Raw genomic sequence first — 20,202 nt, 5'->3', positions numbered from 1 at the left:
AAATTTATTGTGAAAATAAAATACAAAACTTGTAGTAAAACTCGTTCCGTCCCTTAAAACTGTCGCCATTTTGTTATTTTTGAAAAGATTCAATTTCTTTTAGCTCGTGAACAGCAATCACCTAGAATAATAATCGGTAATTTTCGTTTCTAATTATTTGGCAAGGCGCAATCTCCTGTTCGCCGATTACAATGTCATTTTCAATGTACCGCCAGGATATTATTAATAACTCGTTCACTATTAGAGGAAATTGCACACAAAAATTTATGCAACGTCTTCGCAACCATCGTAATTATCGCAAAAAGTTTCAGTTGAATACGTCGCGTATTTTTCTCGGACAAAAAAAATCTCAAATAATGCCCACTTTTCGACTCGAAACACGAGGGGGAACTCCTTTAAGTGGAAAAAGAAGTACTGGATGTCTCGTATTTTAAAGCGCGCCCAGCGTTGGTCGCTCGGTTAATTCAAGAACGATGTAACTCAGAATGAAACGAGCTTTTACAGCGGGGGATCCGTTTCCTTCTGTATTTCTACCCGGGACCAGAATAAAACGCCCACCGATTTTTCTTCTCTCAGTTTCACGCTCGTGCGACGTGCAGTGTCGCGATGAAATCCTTATTCGGCCCGTATGTTTCGTTTTTACGTAAATATTCACCCCAGCACTTCCACCGCGCTCGAAGAGTCGACTGCGTAATGGTACGTGATTCGTCCATCGATTCAGAACTTTTCCACGCGCAGGATTTTCCTGAAATAATCCACCCGGCTGTAGAAATTGATAAAAATAATCTCAAACTTTGAGTCGCGATCCCCCAAGAGGTATTAAAATACCTTAGGGTCGATGAAAATGTTGAAAAACAAAATACGTTTATTCTGAAACGTCAGAATTTTATCCACATCGAATTAGTTCACACTTTAAAAATGATGTATCGGTTCTGAAAACGTTCGTAATTTCATCTTACGAACATTTATCTACTGTTACAAATTTTCTTCCGCGATACATTCCTTTTTATATCTTTAGTCACTGGTTTCGAGATCAATAATGTACGTACGTGTATCTTGTACCGAGGGGGACCAAAATAAAGCGGTTGGGATCGTCCGTTGGTATTTAAAATGCTTGGACAATATGATAATTTTTCACGTCGAAACGGTAACACAAATTGTTAACGTTTTGAAAACGCGATAGGGGTCGACGATCTTGCAAAAAGTACCGCGGACCCCCGGCGCGGGGCGCTGCTCTCGAGGATTCATATTCATCGATCGTTTCCGCGTATCGCGCTCGACCGATGTCCCTCTGGACGGGACGTGCAACGATCGGGAAAAAACGCAGGCGCAATCTCGTCCCGTGTCGCCTTCTCGCTTTCGTGCGTTAATAACGGGCGTAATGTTCGTAACGTTCGTAGAAAGAAAAGCGAAAGAATGCGTACTAATAATACCCAGCCGCGTCCTTCGACCAGTCGTCGGTCTTCCCGCGAATGTGTGAATGTAATGTCGCGTCGCTTTCGCGCTATTCGATATGTGGTTTTCTCGCTCGGGATGCGTAATCGTCGGAAACGCGTTCGCCGCCGCGCAATAATAGGGTTTGCGTGACGCGTTCGAGCAACGAACACGGAAGCACATCCGTCCAGACGACCGCGGGGCGATTCGTACATTTTCACGGACGTTCGCCGCGGCGAGCCAAGAAATAAAACGTATCGACCAGCAGCGCCAAAGGAACATTTTTCACGGGATTCTTGGCTCGCGTAAAAATTTCGGTCGTTGGTCGTGTATCTCCTCTGGCTGGCGCCCCCTATCGGACACAGTTAGTTTCGCCGCGTCGTCCTTTTATTGGTGCAACCTCACCGTTGTTTTTCGACCCAAAAACCTGACCCCGTTTCCGCGTGACCCGTACGAATTGCGGCGTCGGTTCTTCGCGAACGACGGCGACACGATTCCGCAAGCAGTTTCTTACCGACGCTCGTTATCGATTAGCCCGCGACTCGAGCGTTATTCCGTCGCGAGACGGACGGGAGCTCCGTAAGCTTTTCCGAGACCCCGTAGTAGCCGCTTCGAATATCGTTTCTCGTTGTCGTCGATTGTCGCGTCTAGTGGTCGAGGAGAGAGTACCCTCGTTCCCGGTGTAGGTGTGTATTCGGTCGGCGCGTCTACGAACGACCAACGAGCTTGACATCAGCCGCTATTCCAAGACGGCTGACGCACAAGCTCGAGTTGGTCGTACAAGTTGCGCGCGTACGATACCGCGCACCCGTTGTGTGTGTCGTGTGCACGCGCGCAACGTAAATATACCTCTTGCGTGCAACTTTTTGCCGGCCCGTACGGTCGCGAGAGTCGCGACGGCCGCGAAAGGCGCCCTTTCGATTCTTCTCTTTTGCGTTCGCGAAATAGAGGCGCGTTCCACGACCCAAAAATCGTCCAGGGACACGCTAAAGATATCCCTTAAACCGCGAGACCTTCCCCGAGTCGAGCGTTATAGGGGTCACAGAGTGGTAACGATTTATTGTACAATGAGTCATACGTCGAGTCGAAACGACAGTCGCATGACAGCGCCGTGTGCCTGTCCGTCCGACACGGCCGCGTAAGTACGACAGGTTGCACCGGAATCGCACACTGTCTACGATCATCGTTCGAACGCTCGTATCGACGATGGTTGTGCACATTATTGTGCGAAAAACCGTTACGTCCACGGTCCCTGTCGCGCCGTGTTCGAGAGCTTTGTTTCGCCATCGAGCGATATTTAATGCTCGAAGGTTCTCGGTTCCGACCCGACGGCATATGGCGTGAGCAAGCGGTTGCGGTGTGAACTCAAGTTACGAAAAAAAAGGTTGTACAAGTTAATGCAGATAAGGCCAAACTGTCATAATAAAGTCGAAAGATAGGGAGAAACGAGAAGTAGGACGGAAATCGAAGGATGTGGTGCGTGTACGAGAATATAGGGACAGAGAGGCGGGTTGAAAAGTAGAACGGTTGGAAGAACCGGGAGGTTAGGAAATATTGGAAGATCGCGTAAAGAGAGGTATCGTATAAGTCGGTAAATAAGAACACAGGAGGTGATGACATCGGTCGGTAAAAAGTGAGGGGTACAGGTAAAACAGAGATGGGCGTAGGTAAGAAAGAAAAACCGTTAAATAACGAAAGGTCGTAACGTCTACGAGACACAGGGGTTCTCGGTTCGTCGACGCGAATGTGAGTCACGGATGGTCGTTCGTTTCTTCGCGATCGTTGCGATTGTGACGCGCGTTGAGTGAAAAAGTTGTCAAAGGCGCGACTCGTACGACGATAGTTACCGATTCGACGAGCGTTCGAAGCCTGGAAGGACACGGATTGACCCCCCCCCCCCCCCCCCCACGTCTCGTGTATCGCTTGGTGAGTCCGAGTCAAGTCTGGCGTAGGATTTCGTTGTAGGTGAATGAAAACATCGAGAGGTAACGGTGGAGCGTATTAGAGAATCGGTGAATGGCGGTGGGTAAAGGAGCGCACTTGTCACGCCGATTGCGCAACATAACCGACGTTAGACCAATTACAAATTTTTCCGTGTGTTTCGCGGGGTCCTTGCTAGACGGCGATGCGCGTACAATTCTTTTCAACGTTTTACGTCTTGCGTGTTGTACGCTTTCGATTCCGGGAATACGGAAAAAACGGGCGGAAGAATAGTCGATACAGCTGAAACGATCGGTCGTTTACCTAGTAATCCGATTAGACGCGAAACGCAGCTTTCTTTTTTCCCGGAGACGTGCGCGTTCCGCGGCTTAGCGTCTGCGAACGTTTTCTCTTTCGTTTGCGGAACGGTGGCGCGAATTTGATCGTTTTACGGCCAGCCTCACAAAGGTTTCTGTCGCGATTTATTTTTCGAGAGCGTGCGTTCAGTAGGGGCGCTAATTTCGGGGTCGATGTCGCGCACGAATAACAAAGGGAGCGGAGCCTTTCTTCTGGATCAGTTTATCGGAGATGGCTTCGCACGGAGGGAGGGAAACCCTTGTCGGGGACAAGGGCCGTTGCACACCCACGCGACACATCTACACTGCCACCTGTGGCTCGCACGCTCTCGCAAAGGCTTTTCTGTCGTTTATATTTCGCGGACGCTTACTGTTTCACGAGAAACTCCTTCCATTTCAGCTCCGACCGTCTTTCGCTCGTTGCACTTTCGATCCTGATTTTTCGAACGGCGCAAGATTATTTCCGAGTTGTCGCAAAATTATAACCAACGTATTTAGTCATTCTGTTAATTCTCTTTTTCGATACAGTATTTCTATAGATCGGTTTAAAGGGGACTAAAGATAAATACAAGGATAAATTTCATTGGAATAAAAACACAGTACAGTAATTTATTCCGAATGTTATTCTAATGTCGATAGACGTTTGACGCAAGTTTAAAAGAAAAAAAAACGCAATAATTTCATTCTATAATTAAAATTCTAATTTGCGTTAAATAGACAACGTGCAAAGAGTGTATCTGGGTAAGACTTCTGTTCTATTATATTTCCTGAATGTTCTCGCGTACAAAGGCGAGCGTACCGCAGAGATAACAGTGACCAAGTTTCAACTACCTGTCCGAGAAGTTGTCGTAACAACTTTCGTATACATTAGGACACTCGGATGTTCGTCGTTCTCGAATCTAAAAGAGAAACACGGTTCGTTGTTTATCTCGTACGATAACTCCAGACATAAAGAACACGAACACGAGTGGTTCGATCGAGACTGCAATAGGTGTAGCATACGTAGGCGTGCGCGTGCAGGAAATTAAAGGGCGCGTGTGCTCGTACCTCAATATTTAACCCTTCCGCCTATACGGGCGACTATAGTCGCTCTCCACGAGACGCCATTTATACACGACTATAGTCGCTCGCCATGCTCCGTTACTTCTTGCAGTTTTTCAGTGCTTAATTAAAATTACTTTATCGACACTTTTACGTCCAGTGGCACCAGAATGGTGTCACGTGCAAACCAATAGTTAACCCTTTGCACTCGAAGCTTTTCTGCTACCAGAAACCAGCACCTCGTTGAAATCCTTCAAATCGTGTAATTAATTTCAAACGGGTCATTTTCATGTCAACATTTCATATACATGTGTTTACATGTTACAAGAGAGTAGTAATTGAATTTTAATTTCAATTCCAAACCACGATGGTTTTCCGAATTGGTGAAAGTACACCGAATTAAGTGGCGATCGACGATCGCCTCTCGAGTGAAAAGGGTTAATTACTAGTGACACCACATCGACGTCACGTGTAATCCGATAGTCAATTACTGGTAACACCACGTTGGCGTCACGGGTAATTTGATAGTCAATTACCGGTGATACCACGTTGGTGTCACGTGTAATCTGAGAGTCAATTACTGGTGGCACCACGGTGGTGTTACGTGCAGGCGAATTGCATCAATTTGGTGTCACTTGCAAGTCAATGTCACCGGTTTGGTGTCACGTGCAAGCTGATAGTTAATTACCGGTAACCCCGGGTTGGAGTCACGTGTAATCCCATAGATATTTACTGGTGACACCACGGTGATGTTACATGCAAGTCAATGGCACCACGTTGGTGTCACTTGTAAGTGAATTGTATCACTTTGGTGTTTCACCATGGGGACACCACAGTGTTGTTACATACAAGTCAATAACACCACGTTGGTGTCACTTGTAAGTGAATTGTATCACTTTGGTGTTTCACCACGGTGACACCACAGTGTTGTTACATACAAGTCAATGACACCACGTTAGTGTCACGTATAAGTGAATTGCATCACTTTGGTGTTATTTCCAAGCAAATTGCACAAAGTTGACGTCACGTCCAATCCTATAGTTATTTACCGGTGACACCACAGTGTTGTTACATACGAGTCAATGACACCACGTTGGTGTCACTTGTAAGTGAATTTTATCACTTTAGTGTTATTTCTAAGCAAATTGCACCAAGTCGACGTCACGTGCAAGCCATTGGCATCACGTTGGTATTACATACAAGCCAATAACACCACGTTGGTGTCACTTGCGAGCCAATCGCACCAGGTTGGCGTCACTTGCAAGCCGATAGTTAATTACCGGTGACACCGCGTTGGTGTCGTGTGCAATCCGATAATTAATTACCGGTGGCACCCCATAGATGTCACATGCAACTCCACAGACAATTCCCGAATATCTGGTATTTTTTAACGTACATTCTGGACATTTTCATGCTTCACAATTCTATACTTTAATCACACCGTCAATCTCGCGGAGGAAAGTACCCTCACCGAACGAAAATACATCCACGAAAGGCGAACTCGTTAACAAATTATAAAAAATATCTTTCTTCGACAAAAAATCCTTCTTTCTCAAAAATCGTTCCAAAAGTAACTTCGTCAACCTCGAACTCGTTAAGAAATTATAAAAAATATCTTCTTCGACGAAAAATCCTTCTTTCTCAAAAATCGTCTCAAAAATAACTTCGTCGACCGCGAACCTAAACGCTGACGACTGTCCCGACGCGCGATGCCTATACTTTCGGCGCCTCGTTCAACGAGTGGAGGACCGCGACGCAACGCAAAGGGCCGTAGGGCGCGTAGGTAGGTTCTATTCTCAATATTTAACAGCCGGATCGGTGATGCGCGCAGTATTGGAAAAGACGCGCGTCCAGAGTAGGCCGAGGATGTGCACGCACGCGAACCTCGTCGATCGATATTCGCGCGGTAGACGTCGACGGATTGGTCCTGGCCCGAGGATTGGTCCTGGCGAGCGAATCGACGTCGAGGACGTTTCCCACGTCGCTCGCTCTTCCGTGCACCGAGTATTCCCTCCTTGTAGCTACCCACCACCCCCGGTGGTTCTCTTTCTTGGCCACTCCCGTCCTCTCGGCCATAGGAAAGGTCCTCGACGTTCTCCAGGACCCTCGGGCGTTTCTCGAGTCCTCGAGGTGTTCTCCAGAACGGTCGAGGGTCCCTCGAGTTCTCGAAATGTTCCCCAGAACCGTCTAGAGTCCCTCGGGACGGTTACGATTATCTCGTCCGGACAATTGCGATCAAAATGGCGTTCTATTGAAAAATCATCGGGCGTTCTTAGAGGTCTCCAAATGTTCTCCAGAACTGTAAATAATCTCTCGAGTTCTTTACGTGTTCTTCAGAAACGTCTAGAGTCCCTCGGGACGGTTACAATTATCTCGTCCGGAAAATTATAAAAAAAATAGTGTTCTGTTGAAAAACCATTGATCGTTCCTAGAGTTCTCCAGGTGTTCTCCATAACTGTAGAAAGTCCCTCGAGTTCTCGAGGTGTTCTGCAGCACCGTAAAGAGTTCCTCGAGTCCTCAAGATGTTCTCCAGAACCATTGAGAGTCTCTCGGTAACGATTACCTCGTCCGGACAATTTCAATAAAAATAACGCCACTATTGTAAAACCATCGTGCGTTCCTAGAGTTCTCCAGTTATTCTCCAGAACTGTAAAAACTCTCTCGAGTTCTCCACGTTTTCTCTAGAACAGTCGAGAGTCCCTCGGGACGGTAACAATTATCTCGTCCGTACAATCGCAATAAAAATGGCGTCCCATTTAAAAACCATCGTGCGTTCCTGGAATCCTCGAGGTGTTGTTCTCCGTAACCGTGAAGAGAGTCCCTCGAGTCCACGAGACGTTCTCCAGAACCATTGGGAGTCCCTCGGGACGGTTACGATTATCTCGTCCGGACAATTGCAATAAAAATGGCGGCTTATTGAAAATCCATACCGAAACGACGTCACGCATCCTTGAGAGTCTTCCGACGGCGCGACAGCGCGACGGAAGAGGGTTTTCAGAACGAAGCTTGGGAAACGCGCGCGGACGCCGCGACTCCCAGCGTGCGAGCAAGGTCAGTGTCGTAACAGTTACGCTTCCTCGGTGCTCGATGGGGACTGTATGTGTAGCTATGTGCAATTTTTTTTTTTTTCCTCCCCCTTTTTCCATATCTATCTTTTCATTTTTACTCGATGCATCTCCGCGACACGTAGCTCGTCGAAAGGCTCTCTCGAAAAAACCGCATTCAAATTGACTCGTCACGCGAAACCGGAGACTCGTCGTCCACGGTCGACTGGACGAACGAACGAGTTCGCCTTATCGGCCGTTGCAGGCGAGAACCCGCGTCTGAATATCCACCCGCGATCCATTTATCGATCACGGTGCCCGGAGATACGTTCGTTACGCCGTAATCGAGAGTTTTCTTTCTTGTTTGGCAACGGTGTGCTCCTCTCGGTGCACGGGGGCCAAAATTATCGGATCATCGACCCGAAGCCCCGTGGATTTTACCCTGGAAAATATTCATTCGGGCCTCGTTCGGTCTTCAATTATCAAACATTAATAATAATAATGATTAAAGTCTTCGCGTTATTTTTTGCAATTTTTCACCACGGTGAGACGAGAGTATTATTACGGTTACGACCGTAATATTTTATGCCCCGTGCTTATAAATAGACACTCTAGGGTATAAATTGTCCGACTTGGACAACCATGAGACTCGTAGTTCAGATCAAATGGATTAAATGTTGATTAGATGAATTATAGTATTTCTTCTCTTGGTTGCGGTACGCTATGATTTGCTACTGTTTCTCCGATAGGCTGAATTCCAGGTCGGAAGAATGTAGACTCCTTGGATGCGAAATAATAATCGTTGACCTCTTTTTTTCTTTTTCGTTTCATCGCGATTTTTTTTTAAACGCTTTTCCAACGAACATCCTGGGCGTTTGTTTCGTTTTGAATCGAGACGAAAAAAGTGTTTTTCTCGCGAAGAATCAAGTTTCGTGTTCGGTTGCGGTTAAATGACCAATTGTCGAGAAACAAATGAATAACGGGAAGAAACAGAAGTTCGGTATAATTTAGCTCCATCTAAGAGCGATTCGCGGAACTCGGTTAACGACTTAATACAATAAGTCGGTTGTGCCGCTGGCTACGACCTTATACCAGAGATTCGATCTAGATGAAAATTTCGAACGAATGAAAGATAAATAACCTTTTATCCGTGACTCGTTGAACGCGTATTAAAAATTTGAATGGAAAAATTAAATATTTCGCAACGAACGAATTGGAACTGCCGATCGTATAAATTGTTACGTTGTATATTATTTATACGAAGTACGCGTTAACACGAAGTTTCCTTTTCTTTAATCACTTTTCAATAAAGAAGTTCACGTGGATGCGTTTATCTTGAATTGCAGTTCGAAAGTACGTTCGTTTACCGAATGTACTGTAGAGAGTGAGAAAGATCGCTTCTGGAAGGAATCGCGAATTTTGGGTGAGAAAATTTACTTGAGATTGACCCTCTTTTCTCCCCGCGGTACGTTACGTTTATGCATATTCGAATCGTGTTGCAGCTTCGAAAATGAATTAACCGGGCAGATTGAATTGTATAAATATACCGTGCAACCATGGTACACAATCGTGGTTTTGAAAGTTAATTGAAGTTAAACAGATCCGTGTGTACTTCTTCGTGGAAAGAAAACTTTATTCGATACGTAAATACATGCGTATAAAATATGTATAAGAACGTAAGCGGAAACAGAATTCGAGGGCTTGTAAAATATCCTACATAATGTTGCTCTCGAAATATTGGATAAAACCGAACGAAGATATCTAAATTATTCAAATAACTAACGAGTACGGTTAATTGGATCGCGAGACCCGTATTTACTTGTGCAAGTGAGGTAGCGAAAAATCGGATTTACCCAAGGGTGTTCTAATATATACACAAACTTGCATCGGGATTACGAGCCAATACCGTATAATAGCGAGTCGAGGAATTAATCTTACGCAAGTATTGAAATTTTATCGCCAATCTATTTATTCTTCTAAATTTAAACTTCGGGCAAAAATTATGAAAAAAATTCATCGAAAAAGGATCGTTATTCAATTGTTCAATCATTTTTAAACAAACATGAATTTACGCTCTGCGAAACCAAGTTCGCACGATACTTTAAAATGTGAGAAATTCGCAAAGAATCCACGATTAAGAATCGTTAACCGCGCTCTATATTCGAGGTTAGGTTTTATTACAAGCATTCTTAGCTTCACCTTCTTATACGCTCGCACATTTTGTTTGCATTTTATTTTTATACGCGCGTACTATCGTATACGGGCGATAAAGGAGTTTAGCAATAATGAAAATCAGCATATTACGGGGAAAAAAAATTGACCGTTAACCTGAAACACCCACGCTATTAAATAGCGGCGAGGAGAGAGAGAGAGAGAAAACGAAGTGGGCGAGCCCGCGACCCCTGACTTCCCGAATACGAATTTAATACACGGCTCGTTAGTCCGCGAGATCGGTCAGATGATTCCCAGCCGGGACAAAACGAGGGGCTCGACGCGCGACGAGTTTTCGAGTTCCTTATTGTTCGGGTGAAACCGGTAGTGTTCGTGGCACGTGTCGCCTTTATCGGTTGAATCGAGTCCAGTCGAGCCGACGAGTGCTACGACCGGCGTAGAAACGCGTCGTTTCGAGTAGGTGCTGCTGCTCGCCTTTTGTAGCTCGCGCAACCTGTTTGCGGGCTGCAAAATGAGAATAACGCTCTCGTGCATGAACGCGGACCGGGCTGTCACGCGCGAACCGCGAGCTAATATTGATCTACGCGTTACTAACCTAGCGTACGTGCTCGTTCCCGAGCGGAGCATTAAAGGTTGCCGGACAAACGACAACGACGACGCGGGCGGCCACCCCGCACGAAAATTAGTTCGGTCGGCGGCCGATCGATGGGAGGGTATCCGCGTTTGGCAAAAACGGACGAAAAATGGGACATCAACACGCGCGCCAGGAGCGCGAGTATCGCGGCCAAATGGTCCGCGTTACGCTAGCGTCGCGAACCACTAATTTAATAAATGCACGCCGCTCCCTTTTTCCATCGACTCTTCGTATTCGGGAATTTTTTCCGGGAAAAGAGTCTCGTGGACGGAAAATTCGAAATCCTTTTATTCGCTTTGTTTCCTCTCGTGGGTCTCTTAACTCGTTTGCGACCAAGAAGATAACGTATTACCAGCACGGAAATTGGTTCGTAAAGCCAACTTTATCGATTTCCATTACGCGACGCGTCGCTTACCCTCTACTTTCACGAGCCTTGCTTCGAGCCGCGCGGACGAGCGCCCGAGATAGAGGGGAACCCCCCGTGCGCGCACACATACGTATACACACGTGCACACGCCCCTACGTGAAAATGCTTTTTTAAAAGCGGTTCTCTCGACGACGTTACGGGGAAAAACATCGTCCTCGGAGCGGGTTCGGTCGTCTCGATGTGTACCTCTCGATTAACACGTTCGCTAACCGCGCGCGTCGCTTATTCGTGACGCGTCGATTCTCTCGTGACATACCTACCAACCGTCATGTACGCGCGACCGCAATGGTGGTCTATTTTATGACCATATAAAGAAACGAGGTAGGGAACTATAAGATCGGTGCCGCGTTATCTGCATCGCCACGGTACACGGAAGTTTCACTTGGACCCGTTTATTACAATTTTCATTTATACGGGATTGAGAGCGTGTACGAAGAATTCGAATTTTTATAAATGTTTTCCACCACTCTGTGGCACGCGGTTTTCAAGTCGATCGCTACCGGAGAACGTGAATAGGGCTGTTCGACGATTATAGATAAAAAAATGGAATTTTTTTTCTTTTTCTTCTTTTTTAAGATTCTAATCTCGATGGCAGTGTTCCGAACGGATGGGAGGATATTTTTCAACCGACTTACGGAGAAGGAAAAGATTAAAGAGCTGAATATATTTAATCGAAGTGGCATCAGTTTTTTAATCTTTGAAATTTAAACGATACAATGCTTCCGTTTGTATTATTGATAAAATAATTCAAGTTTATAAACCTCGTTTATTATTGTCCGGTAAATTTATTTAAAATTATGAACACCATCGAGATATAGGTTGCTTTTCTTGTCGCGTTGCGAACTAAAAGAAATTGTTTCGAACTATATAATAATATTCGAACAAAATAATATTTTGATCCAATCACTCGTCTACCCCGATTTGTTCAAAATTTCGTTTTTGCCCTTTTCCGGGATAAAACTCTCCAATGTAGCAAGTTTTACTGTACATTCGCAGTTTTCTCGTAACAAGATAGAAATCTCTCGAAAGACCATCCACCGTCTATTGAACTTCGAATCATCGGTTCGTTTAGGGCGCGACCTAACCTAAAATATAGGTCGATACGAACGATACAGTATTCTTCTACCGTAACGTGGCGAGTTAAAATACATTTTCCCCAGAATTTCCGCGAAGATCGTGTAATCGACCGATAAAGTCTTTATTGCCGCAAATAAGGGAACGTTTAATGTATCGTACGGGATAATGCGGCTAGCTATTCAACCTAACCTCAAAGGTAGCGCACGAACAAAGAAACGCGAAGTTTCTTCGGTAGATACACTCGTTTTCAGATTTAACGCAATCTTTTCCTTTTTTTTATTTTGCTTTATTACCATTGCTTTTCTCTATTTTTTTTCTTTTTTTTTTGCAAACTAATGGGCGTCGTCTCGTTCTCAGGATGGTAACATAAATGTTGCAAGAAATTAGATTCCGGAGATCACGCGATACAGTTGAAACGAAAAAAAAAGAGACAGAGTGAGAGAGAGAGAGAAACCTATAATTTTATTCGAAAAGTTATCTCGTTATTTGTTTCTCGAGCTCCTTGGGTTCGCGGAGTTATGAGCTGAAATTTTCATTGTTTCGTACGATAGCGACGGTCGTGCAACCCGAAGAAATCGTGAACGCTCGTCCCGAATTCGGTTATCTTAACGAGGGCGCAATAATCGAGCGAATTTCTTTATTGGAATCGTTACAACGTCGGTGGAGATTGGCCGAGCGAGGAGTAATTGTTTTGTAGCGACGTAGTTCGTTCGCAGGGGGTTATGTGTACGCTCGATATCGACGTAATCGATGACAGTCGATATCGATGGTGGTATCCACGGACTGGTAAATATATTATCATTGGAACTTTGTCGAACGAATTCGAAGGTCGTCCGCGGATGAAACGAAATTAAGCCATTACTGCATTTTGTAATCTGTTTACCGTCTCCCCCTTTACTGTCTCTGGGAAATCGTCGCTTCGTTGGAATATCGATTGTAAAATTTATCGAAACACATTTTAAAGCGCTGAAAGCAATCTCATCGAAACAAAGGGAAAGATTTCGATACAGTGGCCATCTAGCGGTAAAATACCGGAACCAAACCGATGGATGCTGGAATTTAATTCAATCCCGATCGAAAGAAAAGCCTCGTTCCTTCGGCTCGACGTTGAGATTACTGAAAATTTTTATTCAGCCGCGCGCGCCGTCCGTCCGTTCTGGAAGTAGAACGATAAATTCAGGATGTTAAAACGCACGCGGTATTAAGCCCCAATGCACTCGTCGATACGAATACGCGTTCAGTTTGAATGTATCTCTCTCTCCGACAACCGGGTACCTACCTCTACACGCTCGCCGCGTTACATTGTTTTATATCGATTTACGATGGCCTCGTATGAAATTCCCACGTTTAGCTGCGCGTCCGAATAAAGTTCGGCGATGGCCTTCCATCGCGTGCTCTCAACACCGGAAATATCGAAACAAGTATACCGGCGGTTGGTTGCGATCGAACTTCGTTCGAACAACTGGGTTTCGCTCTTTTTCTTTCTTTCCGCTTCATTTCTATTTTTTTTTTTTTTTTCATTCTTCGATGGTCACCGTCCGCACGATAACCGTAGGAATTTTTCGGAGTTAAAGAAAAACCGGGTGTGTCCTTCGCGGAGAATCTTGGATTCGTCGAAGAGTTCAATGAACAGTTGTTCCAGATGTAATTTCGGCAAGGTTTTCCGTGGGCAAGGTAAAGGGAGGAGAGAGAGAGAGAGAGAGAGAGAGAGAGAGAGAGAGAAAATGGTGGCCTAGGAAGAAGGAAGGGCGGGTCGGCTGCAGGGGTTGCGCGCGCCTCCGCAGATCAATATTTCATTTCAGCCTCACCAGCCAACCCCCTGTTCTTGCGCTCGTCTTCTCGATTCCGCTATTGTAGCCTGCGTAATTGCCTCTTTTTCTATCCGCCGCTGTATCTAATTTCTGTGTTTCCTTCTTCGACTTGTGGTGGTCGTGAGGTCACTCCGCGATTGGGATCTTCCGCGTTTCGACCGTTTCTTTTTTTTCGATCGGGGCTGTGGCTCTCCCCCTCCCTCTGCCGCCCCCGTTTCTCGCTATCGAGTCGTGCCCGCCGGTTCTTTGTTTCTCTCTCTCCCTCTCTCTCTGTCGAAATTGATCGTTGGGTTTACCGAGTAAAGACGAAGTTTCACCCGATCCCCGCCTACGCGGAGAACCGACGAATCGGCGGACGAAAGCACGAATAAATATCGAGCGTAGGCCCGTCTCGATCGATATCACACGTTATCAGTTTTCCGTTCGTTCGATATTTCGCGTCGCAACGCCTTGCGCGAGGCGAACCGAAGCGATGCAACGACGTAACACGATGGCGAACGCGGCTCGACGACAGTTCTTTTGATTCCTGTGTACCACGTGACCACCGCGAAGGCGTTCTTTTGATTGTCAATTAGAAAGAAGCAATTTACGCGCGCAACGCGTGCCGATTTATTATCCGCTTACGTGTATCTACATACGAGTCGTAACGATTCTACTCTCCGGTAAGCGAGAACGAGGATCGATCCGCAGCTATGGATCGTGTTGGTTGACGTCCGGGCGTGTTATTTATTTCCAAAATGATCCGTCGGCGGGAGCCGGATATCACGTGTCGTGGCACGTGCTCACGCGTCACGTTGAGGATTTGATTTTGCGCGTTCCGTGGGACATTCGTTTTCGTAGACCTTTTATCAACGTCGCGCACAATTAGACGAAGATTCCCGTTGAAACGTTGGCTAGCGTCGGGAGACGTTCAAGGATTCGAGTGGGGCTCCGAGTCTTTCAAAAATACGACGGTTAAAAACGCGAGAGATTCTCCCCGAGGCATTCTCACGCGTTCCTTCGAGCAATTCGATAATCCCTAATCGCTCGCACGATGCGAAATCGCAAAGAATTTTTATCTTTATCTCCGTATCGCGACTATTCGAATTTTTCTGACTCACGACTCGTGTCGATCAAGCAGAAAATAAGTCACGGAGCAGTGTTCGATGAAAAAATGTAAATACTTTTGCAGCTTGATGCACAACATATTCGTAACGTTCCGTGTCAAGTAGAACCTTGATATTCCGCGAATTCAACCGCGAACGTTCTCCGACACTGACAATTTCCACGAAATATTACGAATTGTAAATGACGGCAATTAGCAAATATTTCGTTGGGCGGAGCTACTGGAGAGGTGTAAACTGGAAAAGAGACGAGAAGTTTGCGTAAAAGACCAAGACAGGGAGTCGGGTTAATTTTCCAACGGGATGACTGGGAATAAGTTCGCATGGAAGTAGAACGGTTCGAGAGGGAAAGAAAGGAAGGAGAGGAATGGTGGAGGCAGACGGACGCATAGATTTATTAGCCTGGGACATTTCTCGACGATATAAAATTATGATAATTCTAAAGAGATTGTAACGGTCTACATTGTTGCGAACGAGACGGTCCAAGCGTTGCGAGTATCCTGCTTTTAATGAGCACCGATTTAAGATTTGGTCGGTACCGAGAATACCGCGCATACGTCTTTTGTGAGTTCTAAGATATTGTACAACTATCCAAGCTCTTTGAAGTTTATTATCAAGTACCATTGTAAGGTAATTAAATACAGAAACGGAAGAAAGGAGGGTAGCGTTGAGTGTATGCGACGGTTGCACGATAACGCATATCGTGTTTAAGCGCAGCGCTGCGTAACGTAGCGCAGTACAGCGCGACGCGACGCATCGCGTCCCATGTCTGATGTCCCGGGACAGCCGTGCGCCGCTGCCCCACCCAACCTCGTCGAGCCGGCCATGCTGGGCGAGCCGATCAATACTTCGGCTCGGGACGAGGCACACCGAGGGAAACCGACGGGTGTCGAGAATAACCGAACGCAACCGAGTCCCGGCACGAGGCGCGCCGAGTCCCCACCACGAGCAGCGTTGCCGGCTCAGTCGCTGTGCGGGAGTGGTCACTGAGGGATGTGTGGTATCGTAACTGAGTGTGACTGAGGAAAAAGACCCGGCGTAGTTTCTCCGCGTAATACGGTCTCGCTCTTTACCCCCCCGGACAAAAAGGAACTAGCAATACCAAGAGTCTAGTCAGTTTTCGGACCCCCTCCCGTTGCCGCGCGAGACTACGGAATACGCTGATCGTGTATTTATTTAAGTATTTATTGTACAAAAGACTTTAACTATAGGTAAGATTGCGACGTTACATTGTTGCATCGCTTTTCTCTACTATCTGTCTCCGTTCAGCACCTTATCTGTCTCTTATTTCTTGTTTCCTCTCCACCTCGACACCCCCTCCGCCTAGTTATTCTTTTCACGCATGCTGCTACGCAGACGATGGTCGCTTCTATTGAGCCGTTCCTTTACCTATTTCCAATCTGAAGATTCTTCGAGAATATGCTGGAATTGTGTGCTCGCTTTTCATCGCGCTTTCTGCGAATAATCTAAGTCGAACAAAGATATCGATCTCTGCGGCATCGTACTGCGACGTAGAAGCGAATCGGTGCGGTCTCCGCAATGACGCCGATTCGTTTCGCCGGAAGCAAGGAGGTGATCCGTTGCGTCGGTTTCTTTGTCCTCGGCCTGTTCTTGTCCGTATCGCGCGGCGCGAATCGCTCGTGAACGCCTCGAGGACGGGGCGTGTTGGCCAAGAGAGAGTGTGTAGACGAGGAATTTCGCTCTCGCTTCGTGAAAGTAGCGCCGTGGCGCTCCGTCTGGCTCCCTCTTGAGTCGCGGCTACGACTACATCGACCATAACCTCAAACCATTACTGATAATCGTACGCGACGGTATCTTTCCTTCGACGAATTCCACGCGCGACCTTCGGCTTGACAGCGTGAGCTTCACCCTGCGTTTCCCATGGGAGCTACTGCATTGCACGCGCAAATTGAACATGTTCTTTTCTGTTCTTTTCGCGGAATGCTTACGAGCAAACAAGACGACACACGCATGCCTTAGCCAATGATTTGCGAGCGATTCGCGTAATTTTTGTTCGCCATTTCCCTTCGCGTATCTCTCTTCGAGTTATCGATTCGCTGTAATTGTTAGAACGCGAAAAAGTAATTATTAAAGACTATACATGTAAGTACGCTTCGATCGCCAGGCAAATTTATCGAAACGTCTAACGTAACGCAATACTGATGCAGATAAACGTACGTTGTCTGATAAAATTCGTATTTTTATCGACAATAAAATGATGTCACGTTTTTCTATCTATACGACATCTTTGCCCTACAAATGCTCTTTTCACCAGTAATTGCAATTAACATGTTTGATTACGATTTCACAGTTTTGCGCGTGAACGGTGCGTCTGTCGGTGAACTTGGCACGCGGTCCAACTCGAGATTCCTAAGAAGACGTTGAATCATAGGTATTCGTAATACGAAGTCCGTGTCAGATTCAACGATACGTCCGCGAGGAGCTGTATCTCTTGCGTCGAAAATCCACGGTTCGTGAGGTTCGCGCAGGAGGGAGCACGCGTACGAAGTCGGAACGGGTACATGGACTATTCCCAAATACGAAATACCATTTTGTATTTTTAAACGAACAGGGTTGGTACTGGGTGGTCGCGCAGGTATAGCGAGTCGTGGGAGTGTGCCGCAGAAGGCAAAATCGGTCCGCGCGAGTTCTCTCGTCACGTTCCATTCGCGAACCGCTCGAAAAGTCTGCGCCGGAAATATTTCACTGGCAACGTGGGGTTTCTCATCGCTTCTCGTAGATCCGGCAACACTGTCGCCGAGCCTCTGCTAACCTAAAGCCAGGTGATTGCGCGCGATTAAATATAGGACGTCGAATACACCTACCGGTTTAATATTTCTGTCCGGGTTTCTTCGAGCGCAGGAATCTCTGACTACTTGACCTTCCTGTCTGTCGTATTGTCGCGTGCAATCTAGTCGCCGACACGCGTCGATTTATCGTGTAACAATAGTCGTACCAGCGCGAACCTAACGGAGTTTCGTGGTGAATCGAACTCGAACCTCGGCGTTTCCGTCGCTGTCGAGCGAACGAAGCGATTCGTGCGCGGTACCGGCGCCTATGTCGCTACCTGATAATTCCAATCGAGCTTCTTCGATCGATCTAGGTTACGATCGCATGGAATTTTATCGGACATTCGAGTTAAAAACGACGTGACCGATGGTGCGCAGCAGTAGCTTCCCTATCGGAGATTCACGATCGAATATCGATTTATCTTCGAAGCGAAGATAAACTTTGTTCCTTCCGCTTTGAATGGCAGATAGGTGGGGGGATCGTTGGCAGTTTCCAGCGGCAACTTCCCCGAGTAAATTCTTCGAATTGTATCATCACGTACGTGGGGGCGATATATTCAACGGAAGAAATATTCTCGAAATACTTTTTCCCCGGTATGCGCTCTCTTATCCAGCCGCGCGGAGTACGCGTATATACTCGTATCCCGAGAACGGTGAATGCCATCGACCGGAAGCGTATAAAATGAAACGCGATCCTGCCTCTTTCTGCCACCTCTCCTACCCATCGACAGGCGTACTCTCCCGTCGTTGCTCCTGGAAGACACCATTTTTGCTCGCGTTCGAGCGTGTCGTGATTACTAACCGCCGCGATATCGCCGATAACAATTCACTTTCGTTCACCGCCGTCGATGTCGCTGCTCGTACCACCCGCAACATCGTTATTAACGACGACGTAATTGCTGAATCCACGGTGCGGTTTCGCACGATCGAAAGCTTTCACGAAAGACTGAGACACCATTAGGTTATTCCCTCGCGGTATTGAGCAACGTATGGTAATACACCCGTAGATTATCAAAGGAAAAAAAAAATACGCTATTTTGTAACAAACACTCGGGAAGCTCTTAATTATATTGTTACGCATTCGAAGTTAACGCCGCGTGACAGCGCGAGAATTAATGACGCACACGTAAAGCACCGTTGATCGCGGCGGCGTCGGAACAGAGAGAGAGAGAGACACGTCTTTAAGTAGTACAATACGTAACTCGGAAGAATTAATAACGAGAGCATACAACCGTACAGTACCCGATATCGATCGTGTTCTAGCTTTTAAACTTAGTCCTTGGGGCACGAGCGGGACGGGGAGACGCGCTTATAGCTTCGTTTGAAAATTTCAACCGACACGGTGTCCGTCGTTGTGCCCCCTCGGTCGGCTCGTTCTCTCTTCGCTGTACGTTTGCTCTACTGCGGAATTCTCGCCCGATCGATCGCTATAGGTGTCTCGTGCGCGATGTACGGTACCGGCGTTACATCGGGTAAAGCCATTATCTTTTATCGCGCTCATCCTCGGTTCGTCGTAACTATTAAAAACTTCGTATCATCGTTGTTGCTCTAACGATACAATGACGCACGATCCCCACGGTGGTCGTGCAACCGTGGTAATTTTAGAAATTCAACGCGTCAGAAGTTGATTCGATAAATGCGATTGTGGGCGATCGGGTCGTTACTACCTGCTACGGGAAGTTAACAACTCGCCTCGATTTTCGTCGATCGTCGTTAGAATCCACGGGGCACCGAAAAGTTACTCGCTTCGGGGTTTATCATCCGGTTTGAATTCTTTTTTACTTTCGGTGGGATCTTCGTCGGTAAGCAACCGTCGTCCCTAGTTTGCGTTTACTCTGGCGGTCTAATATCCTCGGGGCAGACTGTTTTCGGAAGTACTCGAGTTTCGAGAAACTTCTTACTCTCGGAAGCTCATTGCGCACACCACCCACGGGTCACCGACTCGTCTCGAATTTTACGCATAGTTTTTAATAACGTCCAACCGACAAATATTTCAAAATATTCCCAGTACGAGGGATGAAGGGGCTTTGTTTTCGAGCTCGGTAATGATAATTTTATTACAATTTATTAACCAATAATTCGTTCTCCGGAGGGTGGAATAAAAAAATATTAATTTTATTCAATGTTAATTCTTGTCGGAAAAATCGTTTAAGAAAAGAAAAATCAAATTTTTTATCGCTCGAAATATTTGAAAGAAGACATGCTCGAATATTTTCTGTAAATTAATTTACTACAAAATGGCTGCCCTTAAAGATGCGAGTTAAAATTTGCAATTTTTATTTAAAGTTTCTCGGGATTTCTTTTTTCTAAATATAAAATGAAAAAGAAGTGAGAAAAGCTAGGATTCGTCGATAGACCTTATTTTTGAGAATGTACACTTAACATTTGAAATTA

General features: G+C 46.2%; 1 protein-coding gene across 3 annotated transcripts in view; it reads left to right on the top strand.

The window, feature by feature from the left end:
* The window catches only part of 14-3-3zeta (tyrosine 3-monooxygenase/tryptophan 5-monooxygenase activation protein zeta), a 46,402-nt gene that overhangs the window by 8,575 nt on the left and 17,625 nt on the right, over positions 1-20,202 (top strand). The window contains exon 1 of one of the 3 annotated variants that reach the window (XM_076304469.1): positions 16,023-16,230. The exons of 1 other annotated variant lie outside the window; for it this stretch is intronic. The gene's annotated coding sequence lies outside the window, so the exon portion shown is untranslated. Of the gene's footprint in view, positions 1-16,022; positions 16,231-20,202 lie in introns of those variants that run through there. One more of the 3 variants, XM_076304229.1, reaches the window with a different exon arrangement.

Source organism: Ptiloglossa arizonensis, chromosome 1 (genome assembly GCF_051014685.1).
Source record: "Ptiloglossa arizonensis isolate GNS036 chromosome 1, iyPtiAriz1_principal, whole genome shotgun sequence".
Lineage (NCBI taxonomy): Eukaryota > Metazoa > Arthropoda > Insecta > Hymenoptera > Colletidae > Ptiloglossa > Ptiloglossa arizonensis.
The sequence above is the reverse complement of the archived record's forward strand: the minus strand, read 5'-3'. Positions and strand labels throughout refer to the sequence as shown.